General features: G+C 40.6%; 1 long non-coding RNA gene across 1 annotated transcript in view; it reads right to left on the bottom strand.

The window, feature by feature from the left end:
- LOC118314354 overlaps positions 1 to 4,078 on the bottom strand; it is a 43,131-nt gene extending 39,053 nt beyond the window's left edge. The window contains exons 1-2 of the long non-coding RNA XR_004794637.2: positions 3,833 to 4,078; positions 309 to 356 (exon numbers count right to left, since the gene is read on the bottom strand). This is a non-coding gene — a long non-coding RNA (uncharacterized LOC118314354). The remainder of the gene's footprint in view (positions 1 to 308; positions 357 to 3,832) is intronic.
- Positions 4,079 to 11,446: the final 7,368 nt, after the last annotated feature.

Raw genomic sequence — 11,446 nt, forward strand, 5'->3', positions numbered from 1 at the left:
AAGGTCAGTGTCTGTCAAAGATGTTGGCAGTTAAATTAGAAATACGCTATTCCTACTCTCGCTTGACTGCTCGTGGTACCAGTCCCATTAGGTTTATTATCCAAAGTGTAGGGACAAAGCTTCCTTTTCAAAAGCAGCTGACTTTGTAATGCAATTTCTCTTCATATGTCAGGGACCCTGTTCTCCGACAAATATTCTGACCTTGTCTAAAGTCGGCAGACACTCGACATTTAAAGAGAATTTATTTTTGGAAAGTTTTAGTGTTTTCTCCATCAGGAGGAACAGATAGGAAATGTAATTTTTCATACCTTGTGTCTGATATTGAATGGTCCTCAGAGCAGGGCAGTCCACAACCCCTACAAAGAAAAAAATATAACTCAAAATGAGAAATGGAGGCTCTTTTTTCCTCTTTTCTTTTTTATCTAGGCAAGTAAAGATTATGTGTTATACCGGGTCCAGGATGAGGCCAAAGTAGAGGAGAGTGTGACACCTTGGGTGCAGTAGCTAAATGCAATTTTCCAACAGGTGATTTTAAGTAAAAAGGATTTCTAGTACTGTTCCAAATGGCGACACAAATGGCAGTGGAGTACAGGGAGAGTGGATGAAAAGCATGGGGCATTGAGCACCCTACACTTCTGTTACAAAATTATTGTAAGATAAGCATTTGCCAAAATCCTGTCCCTATTTTTCATTATATGAAATGCATTGTACAGATAAGGAAACAGTGGTAATGCATTGTAACATTTGGACAATATGTTCCCCACTGTGGGGACGACTATAGCTCAGGGGTAAGATTAAGATGTGTACTGTATGTTCTCCAATAGACGGATTGTATGGTCTGTGGTTTGATCCCAGCTTCTCTAGTCCGCATTTCAATTAATCAATACATTTTTGTACCTATGCAGAAATAGGAAGTTTTACGGGATGGAAAGTCATGATTTAAAAAAAAAGAAGAAAGAACTGGACTGACCATGGAGTGTAGCTAAATCCTTAGGAAACAAAAACAATAATTACAATAAAAAATTAAATCACCTTGACTTTTTCAGTATCAAAACCACGACCATGATCTTTCCCTAACCTTTGCGAATTGCTTTGAGTGCCTGAACATAACCATGAATTTAAATTAGGCTCCACCTGCTACGAGCAAATATTATTTTTGCAAGAGCAGATAGAAAGGAAAGCAAAAAGACATGTGCTGCTGGTGAATGTTTTGCTTATGCATTCTGTATGGATATTTTGCAACTTCTTGGATATGTTTCAATCGATGCAAGACATAATTCGCTCTTACACTTCACCCAAAATAGGATTACTGTTGCAGTAATTGCCTTTGATTGTTTTGGGTGCATTTTACACCTTTATTGGATAGTGGATGTGACAGTTGTGTGATAAGGGGAATGATAAAAACGATAAGGATCATTTTATTTATAGAGCACTTTTCAAGCAAATAAGCATAAAGAGCTGTCCAAGGTCAAAATTAGAAGATTACAATCGGCGTCAATAATGAAATGGTCCATAAAAACATATGGATATATAAACAAACATATACAGGTATGCATGCATATACATACATACAAATACACATACTGTATAACTTTCAATAAAGCATGAAAATTAGACCAAAAGGTCACATGACAGAAGTAAATCGGTAAAAAAGAAACAGCAACGGTCGTCACACCGTTTCATGTTCCACGCGTTCGCCCACAGGCCAGCAGGGAGCCCCATTAATGTAATTTGTAGGAGAGAGGGCTGGTAAGTGTGGGGAAATTGTGTCTTCGGACAAAATGAATACCATGTACATTACCTTCAATTTAACAGCAAATATTTGACCTGAAACCAATCGGCAAACTACACACCTTGTAATACCACCCGGCCATGAACCGCGGGACTTTGAGGCTCAAAACTGAACTTGTGAAGCCACGACGCATGAAGGTGCTCTTTGATCTGGAGCGGCTGTCTGACTCCCTATCAGACAACGGCGTGACATGAGCGGAAAGCTCTGAGGTAATCTTTGTTATTCTGCTAGAAGTAGTGGTGCCCAAAGGGGGAGGATTCCCAGACCGTTTAATCAGCCATATTAATCATACATTATTTATTATAATTACAAGACCCGCTCCGTGTGCAGCGGCGGATTCCGCCCTCGGAGGCGGCGGCGTGAGAAAGGGTGTGTGTGAATAGATCAGACTGAGCCTTTGGCACTTCTCGGAGAACAAAACGTATCGTTAAAGGACAGAGAGAAAAAGACGTCTTTCTATCAGCCCTACATGATGTCTGTCCAGAGGCGAAAGGGAATGACTCACCGCTGTGTGGTATATCACACAAAATGTGAGAGATGACCACATATCGAGCCTGCCCATCTCTGCTGTGTCCATACTTCAACACACCGGGGTTTATCTCTCCCAGCTACAACCCAGGCACAGTGGGGTAATGCCATAATTAACAGGGGTGAAAATGATGACAAATGTGTAAAAAGTACATGCCTCCGTTTTGTCTTTATCTGTTGCCTGGTTCACGACCATACTTTTCGAGAGCACACGCACGTGCTTCGCCACAACGCAAAGCGTTGCGGAGAGAGCTCGCCATTACAGGTATTTCTCCGGGCCATCCATCATCGTGGCATTGGCAGCGCTCAGGCGAAGCCTGATTAAAGCCAAGGATGCCTCCCGAACCCGCTCCGAAGGAAATGAGAGCGCAGGGTGGGGGGACCCGCGCCCCCTGCTCCATCCATCTCCCTGCTGCTTTATTCATGTGGTATCTGGTTCACTGGCTTTTGCTTCGTGTTCCCTCTCCATTACCGGAATGCTACAAGCAGGTGCCGGTGAATCGTGGATGTCTCATTATATGTTCAACAATATCTCAAAGCTTCTTTTTTTTGTGTGTGTGTGTGTGTGTGTGTGTGTGTGTGTGTGTGTGTGTGTGTGTGTGGATGATTGTGCCTGGAAAGATTTTCACCAGTCATCTATTCACAAATTCAAAATTTTCCAATGAAAATAGTCTAAAAAAGACTCTTGAACGTAAAATGTTTGTACAGTTTTACAAAATTTACTCCTGCTAATATTATTAATAATATTGAAATAATAAAAGGTGATAAATATTAAACATTCATCAATACTTGACTTTCTCCAATGGAACCTCATCGGGCCTTGGTTCCAAAACCCGTGGACCAAATCACTCATCATTTTTTTTCTCAACATGAAGCAATATAGCCATACAGCATATTCACAGATCGGTTAGAAACACCAACCATTTACACCCGAATGAGACACAATTAAAACAACAAGCAACTAAATCAGCATATCGCATAAACACGAAAATTGTATATGTCCCACATGTCCACATGTGACAGTCGTGATATTCCAAGCTAACAACACGAGCTACATATCGATTGAAAGCCGACCAACTGTCGACGAACAAGCAGCCGAAGAAGAACAAAAAAAAATGTTGTATCAAAAAGTGACAATTTTATTGTTTTATATTTGGAATCACACCTGCTTCATGCCAAACATGAAGCTATGAAGCAAAGAACGGGGAGACGCTCGGCTACACGCCAACGTCAACCCTCTTCACCTGAACGAAACACAATTAAAACACCGAGCAACTGAGTCAGCATATCACGTAAACACGACAACTTCACATGATGATACATGACCGATGTCAGACTTGATAGCTGCTGCAACCGACATGCTAACAACACAAGCTACATATCATGCTAACGCCTCAGCCTCTGCACATTCCAATGCTGTCCTTCCTCTATAACTCTCAGACAAACATTCTGCCCACCAGCCGCTGAGCAATGTTTGTATCAACACATCGACATACATGAATGATGTCTTACCGTCGAAGTATTTCCGGGAAAAGTTGTGTTTTCATCCATAAATCCGATTCCCGTTAGCTTAGCACAAAGAGCCGCTCGTCATTTCAAGATGTTAATCCGCCTGGTCCGTCCTTCTTCGACTACAAAGGCGGAAGTCGCATGTCAAGATAGCGAATGGTGTCCTTGGGAGGGGTTTTGATGCCGTCCGTCGATTCTACTGGCTCTGACGGTTCTATAGAAGTGTCAATCACCCAGCTTGACCAATGCGCTGCTGAGATACTTTACTTTACCTAGAGACTTGTTCGAAGGTCTGACGACATGACTTCGCACTACAAAGATCGTTTATGGAGAGACAGATGCTCACCAGTCTTGATTAAAAAGAGTTATATTAGATGTATTACACACTTACAGAGTTTTGCAGTAAGAAACCTCACATGGAACAGAGTCCGTCTGACCATGTCCCTACTAACGCCTGTAACTTTGCCCTGATTCAACTTTATCAGCATGAAATTTGGCACGGTTATTTTCAGAAGTTGGTTGTTTTTTTTTCAGGCTGATATGAAATGTTTCATTTATTCTGTGTTCCATCTTCATTTACTCTGACCCAATAACATCTATACTGGATTCTCACAAGTGTTACATTTATATAGATACCAAGCAGAGTACATACTCTTTTCATTTTGGGCATTTTCGAGCAGGGACCTGCAAAATCAACTTCCCTGTGTATCTGAGGCTTGCATAATCTTGTTGAAGATTTTATAAATGTTAATAATTGTAACGGTGTCAACCCTTATTTTAAGTTAATTTTATTTTGTGTATTTCTTCAAATTCATCTTTTACACACTCTAATTACTGGTGGAAGAAATAGATATTTTACTTAAGTTAAAGTAGCTGCAACAGTGTAGAAATTCTACACTGCTGATTATAGTAAAAGTCCTGCATCAAAATTTTTACTTCATTACAATTACAAAAACATTAGAACCGAAGTACCAATTGTAAAACTGGAAATTGTGTGTTTCAGAATAATCCACTTCTGTGTTGCAGCTGAAATTCTTTATATACTGCTGGGTAACCTGTGTAATTCCCCCCTGTGGATCAATCATGCCTTAAATTATCTCAACCTCTAATAATACGTCAAATGTTTTGTTGATTATAATTTGTACTACTGCTAACTTAAGTTTTGATATAAATGTAGTGCAGCAAAGATTTGCCTATGAATTGTTGAAGAGTAGAAATAAAAGTAGCAGGAAAATGGAAATATTCAAGTAAAGTCTCTCAAAATTGTACTAGTATGTATGCAGTTACTTTCTACCACTGACTCCACATTATTATAAACACACAGAAATGTTGGTCTCTGCTCATCTCTCCCACATGGGAAAAAAAAGTCATCTTTAGTCGTAAGCTTTGACTAATACCACCAGCATGTGGGGAAGGAGCTGAGGACAAATGCAGGGGACAGAATAGCACATTGCAGAGGTAAAAATTTTATTACATGCCGCAGGACTAGATTTAACCGAGCTTTAAAAGTAATCAGTACAATTTTAAATCAATTCTAAACGGCTAATCCGTGAGGAGATGTCTGAATTGGAATGGGGTGATTTTGTTGGATTTACCATTTAGGATCCGAGCCGCAGCATTCGGAGCAGAGTGGAAATGTGAGAGATTAGTATGTGACTTGATGCTGAAATGGAGAGTTACAGTAGTGTGGGGTGATTTTTGGGAAAACAGCAATTCCTTTTTTTCCCAAATGATGAATTATTAAAATAAGGTAGGGTGACGCACTTACTGCGCCTAATCTGCTATTTTACAGTGGAAAATATGTTTTTTGCTATTTAAAACCATTTTTAATCCATTTCACTGCAAGCGCCTTGCAATATTCAGTTGTTTGCTGTTTGTTTAGGTTACTTTCCTTGTCAGTATCTTCGCAGCTAAACAGATCACTCTGTGTATAGTGAACCTACAATGTCAATAATATTAATTTTGTTCATTTTAGCTCTGTTTTTGGTCTCCACCAATTCCTGAAATAGATATCTTGCTCTTCAGCCGCTAAATGCTCCACCATGGTCACCAGCTGGTCGCTAACTTGCTAACTTCTATTTATGGTGAAAGTAAACAGTGAGTTTTTAGAGCTGTTTCGCTGACATCAGTTGTCTGCTGTGGCTGTAAAATGGCGCTATGAGAGTGGTGAGAGTGAACCCGATGTGAACTCTCAGTAATGTTGGGGGGGTCAGACAGCTAATCGATGAACTGAATCACACAATAAAGCGCAGCAAAGCAGAGGAGACCTGCAGATCAGGGTGATAATTCTCTGTAGGTCGACTACGAGCAGCCTCTTTTATATTGTTACCATGTTGTCATTTCATTGTTATTATAACAAAAACATGATAAACATCTGGTCCTCACAGGACAGACATGAAATCTGGATAATTTCACAGTGATAGCCACTGTATTTAAAGTTTGCTGCTCTTGTAAGGTGGAAAAGCAAATCAGTTTCACGTTCCCTTCAAGAATGTTTGAGCTTTCAGGATTTCAATATGAACAATGAAATGAGAACTTGTGAGATTAATACAGTTCACCTGTGTGGACCACTGACGCTTTTCTAATATAGTTCTCACCAACAATTTGGCAATTGTCAAACTGATGTTTTGGTTCTTTTCTTGTTTTTATACTTCTAATGAGCTGTTTCCTCTCAAGAGGCTTAGCCTGCTGTTGAGGTTAATAAACTTAGTGCAGTGTCTTTGGGAGTTGAAAGTTAGTTTAACTTCCTTTCACACTACTCTGTTATAGTCGCCTAACTGTTGCTTTGGTCTAAATTATACAGCCATGGTGACTAAATATTCCGTAGAATACGTGTATAAGTAAGTGCCCCTCATTCTGATAGCCATCACATTAACAGGCACTACATACAAAACATCTACACATATAATGGTCGTATAAATGGACAGATCAATAATCCGACTGTGTAGTCATGATGCAAGTCAATGAAAGTCAGAGTGAGCAGCGCCCAGAGAGGAAAAAACACAATGATTGCGCTTTCAGGTTCCACTATAATGAACCATTGCTAAAGTTGAAAACAAAACCATTGTCCCTAATATCACAACCGTGATTCTTGTCTTCTGGCGTCGGGGCAGAGACCGACCCTCATACAACCTCATTACCGATGTGTAATGAAATTTCTGTTTCAGGCAGGGTTGTTACTTTTAGTACACCAGGATTTCTTTTGGCAGTTGCAGAGGATTCATGAAGTGTAATCCTCTGATGACAGTCAGGCCCGGCTTGGCTCACGTATTACTGTGAAGTGGTAGAAGCCACGGCAGATCCTGTTAGTTTCAATTTGCTTACTGCTGCTGAGGCAGCAGACTGAACGGAATGATAAGGAACCAGAATCGCACCTAATCCTCCTACCCCCCCCCCCCCACCCCCCCCCCCCTTCTCTGTCTCCTTCCTTGAAACTAACCACAACCAGTTTGTCTGTCATGACCCCTGGCTGTGGCAGGAAGCCAATAAACTTCCCTCTGGATGTGATGTACATTTTATTGTCTTCCACGTCGACTGATTCTCATTTCTTACTGAGATGCAAGCAGAGAAAGGAAGCTCAGCGTTGCTGATTTTTCTTTCTTTCATTCTGCTTTTGCTTTTTCCCCCCCTTCTTCTCCCCTGCCATGTACAGAGGGTTCGAAAAAGGCAGCCTCACTAAAGCCTTCCCTTGCCTTCTTTGACATTATGTGGCAATGCAGAAGTTGGCGGTGGAAGCAGCATAATCCGGACCCCCTACCATCTGTGACCCAAGCTCATGCTTTGAAGAAACGGTGCACACAGAAATGTGACCACAATTTTAAGCATATATGGTATATGATTTATTCATAGGTTTTTGGTCTCCTTCAGACTGGCACACCTGATTCCTCATATTCTTTTTGGTGTATCTAAACTTGGATGCAATGGAATGGGTACATATTTCAGTATACTTAATAACTTCATTCCATTCATGCGAGCGTTTCACCTTGAGTAAAAAATAAGTCGGGTCGGTGAAACGTTTTTGAGAATATTTTTCATGTTTTGTTTTTTTAAAGTTCTGTTCATTGTGCTTCATTTGACTGCCGTCAGAGCTCTGTCTCATGTGCATGAGTATTTGAATTCCGACACAGAGGAAGCACCTCTGTCTGAACCAGAAACTCTGTGGGAAGCTCAGCGGAGGAAGGAAACGACCAATAAACACACCTACCTACCGGCGCGCACCTGCGTGCGCTGGTGTCCCGGAGAGAAGAAGGCAACTATGGTGGATGGGGATCTGAAGAGCCATCTCCAAGATGGCTATATTTGTATTCATACTGTATGAGGAGCTTTGACTTAAGGCCTATTTGTAAGGAAAGAGGGATAATCACAGACATGACAATTTGAACCAGTGTTTTCCGCTGAGAATGATGCACCATTGTTTGAATATTGACATATGAAAGTATGTGATGTGAAATATTGTGGAGTAACAGCAGCGTGTTAACCGCCGGCTGCTGACCACCATCCGTTTTGATACATGGATTATTCAGATTCACATAAGGCTTTTCAGGATGTCCTCGATTTGCCTATTGTGTGTATTTATAGCACAATGTACCTTGTGGTTGAGATTTCGCAGCCACCGCTTATCACTCAGATTTCTGAGCTAAGAACACGACACGAGAACACACTCTGAACTGTATTACCACAAAATGATGAGCTCTTTTTTTATACGGATCACTTGGTAAGTCCGGATGTCAACTGAAATAAACTGAAGCATGGTTGAATTGTGGAAAACACAGAATAGAAAAGGTACATTTACTGATATTGTAACACTGTGGTTTGCTTGCTTTGCTTAATGTTTGGCAGTAATATAAAGGAGATGTGTTTTGCTGGGCTATAAAATAAAAAGTACTTTCCTTTGCATGGCAGCTTTGTTTTCCCTGTTGGCTTCTGGATACGAATACTGAACATGTTTGGGGGAAAATTGTATAAAACGGCAATTATTCGATTTCGATTGACTTCCGAGAAGAAACACAATGCACACAATCATCCGTCTTGGTGCTGTTTCTGTGGTGACATGCTGTGTGTGTGTGTGTGTGTGTGTGTATTGTGTATTGTGGACGTTAGGAGGTTAGGACTGCGGGTGGGAGTAGTGTGACAGCCCTCAGATGGAGCCTGGGGAGGATCGGACCATCCCATGAAGGATTTAGCAGCAGATGGTTGTCTGCCTGGTCGGGGTGAACGGCGACGCTCCCTGCCCTTGTCTCTGACACGGTGTCATCCTTTTCCAGTACGGAGGGCAGCTGAAGGCCAGTGATTTTTCATACAGGGACTTGCCCTTGGATCAGGAAGACGGTGGGCTTATTTTGACCAGACTGTGTAGGGACTGGTTGTGGGATTAAAAAAAACACATTGCAGTCTTACCATCTATCCCCATTGCTCATAAATGCACAATTTACTTCTGTGTTGCGTCAGAGACTCAAGGCTTTGCTTTTTGGATTTCGGTGAGAATCTGTGCGCTTGTTTTAATTGGCCTTCCCTATATATAAGCCGTCGCATTTTCTGAATTGTGTGATCCAGTTGTTGCCCCTGGTAAGCTGAGAAGAAATGCCCCATGTGTGACGGACGACAATGATCTCATCGACGCTGAATTGAGAAAGAAAGAATTCACCACGGAGGGATAAAATATTTATGTTGCATTTGGAACAAATCCCATCATGTGTTCGCCTCTGCAATTTCCTTTGAATGTGGAGCAGAGTGAAAGGGGCGGGAGCCTCTGTGCTGCTGCTGCTCTCCAGAGATGCCTGTAGACAAATGCTGGCAATATCAAAACTTCAGTGAGGGAGGTGACAATGTCAGCCGCTGAACTGCGGGGGAGTGCGTATACTGCACACAGAGAACGGAGTGTTTGAGACTGGCTGGCATTGGATTTGGGCTCAGATTGGTCTGTTTCAAGGTTTCTCTACTGACACCTAATGGCTAGTGATATAAAATATTCAAAATATGTCCAAATGATTAGTGAACGACTGCGGACATGGCACATAAATCTTATCCGTACAACAGAAGGGTCTCCCGTGAATGAATCCTCTTTTATTGGGTCTCTGCCTCTGCCACATTCTTCTTTCACTCTCTCTCGCCATAAATTATAAGCATCCCCTTTTCACTCTTTATCTCACACCTTTTATTTCTGCTTTTATGCACTGCTTTATTTATAAGAATGACAGTAGTGGTATTTTACAGATTACTATAGTTCTCATAATGAATTATTCAGTCAATAAATCAATTTTTACCTACTATCTTCCGACTTTTAGGATGAAATTAAACAAAAAAAATGGCAAGAAATGTTATTACTATTGATTTCCTATCTTGTGTAAATAATGTGTGCTTTATTATCAATGTTAGTTCCATTTATTAACCTTATTTTTCAACCTCCCAAATCCACCGCACTATCCGTGTTAACAGGAAATGTGTTCAAAGCCATGATTCAGAGCCAGGAAATAGAACATAGTGCTTCACTTTTCAGCGAGTTGAAGGTTAATTATTCAAGACTTCCCCCTTCCTCACAACAACCCAAGAACAGCAGGAGAGCAGGGTGAGCTGCAGCTTCTGTTTTATTCCCTCGGAGAGTGTCAGGAGTTTAAAACCACTGTTCAACTATAATTGAAATGCACACGTTGTCTGAAGTCTGGAGCCTTTAACCAGCGCTGAGGGGAAATAACAAACGCGCCAAACAAACATAACAGCAGATACTCTTTCGGAAAGCAGAGCAATCGGCAATAGTGCAATTCATATCAGCAACAACACCCAATGTTGTCAATTGTGATGATGGATTTATTGTGAGTTTAAATTAAATAAGAAGATTAATTGATTCATGTGATTAAAGTGAAAAAATAACAACAACATACTGCTTTGGAATTAATATATCGGATATGTAAAAAACAATAATACATAATAACTTTCTGAAAATTAATTATGTCAATGATGCCATATATATCATTTGATGTCAAATGATAATGCATTATTGCATTACTACACCATATGATGTCATTTTCTGAGTTCATAGTGACGTCACAATGATGTCAATCCTACCATATGATCATCAATTGTTTTTCTATTTACATAAGCATTAAGTCCTGCATGTCTGTAGTGCTATAGGAAGTAGAGATACCTTGAAAAAAATGTTTTTTTCTACAATGCATGACATCACTTTCTGACTTTTTTCTTCATGCCATTTATCATACGATATCATATGATGGGGAATGATTTTCTGATCAGTGTAAGCTTTAGATTGTTTCCCTATTATGTGTGGAAATATCTTCGAATTTTTTTTGGGGGGGACAAATTTTTGTTGACCTTAACCTTTGACCAATCATCTGGATTGCTGAGTTATACCAGTGCTCTCCTGGTAATGTGGCCCACCGGGCATTTCCACGCTCTTTCTGGGGCCGATACAATCAAACTTAATAATACAATTTTAAAAATCTAATAAACAACCTAAAACTTTTTTCTGGCCAACGACCAGCTCATTAAGCAGGGGCCGCGGCCCATTGGCTCATCTTTCTATACTGAAACTGGGATGGTCCAATTCTCGTGTCAGTAACTAAAAGTAACGAAAGTCATGAAAAGTAACTAAAGTAACTAAAG

The sequence above is a fragment of the Scophthalmus maximus genome, chromosome 19 (genome assembly GCF_022379125.1).
Source record: "Scophthalmus maximus strain ysfricsl-2021 chromosome 19, ASM2237912v1, whole genome shotgun sequence".
Classification (NCBI taxonomy): domain Eukaryota; kingdom Metazoa; phylum Chordata; class Actinopteri; order Pleuronectiformes; family Scophthalmidae; genus Scophthalmus; species Scophthalmus maximus.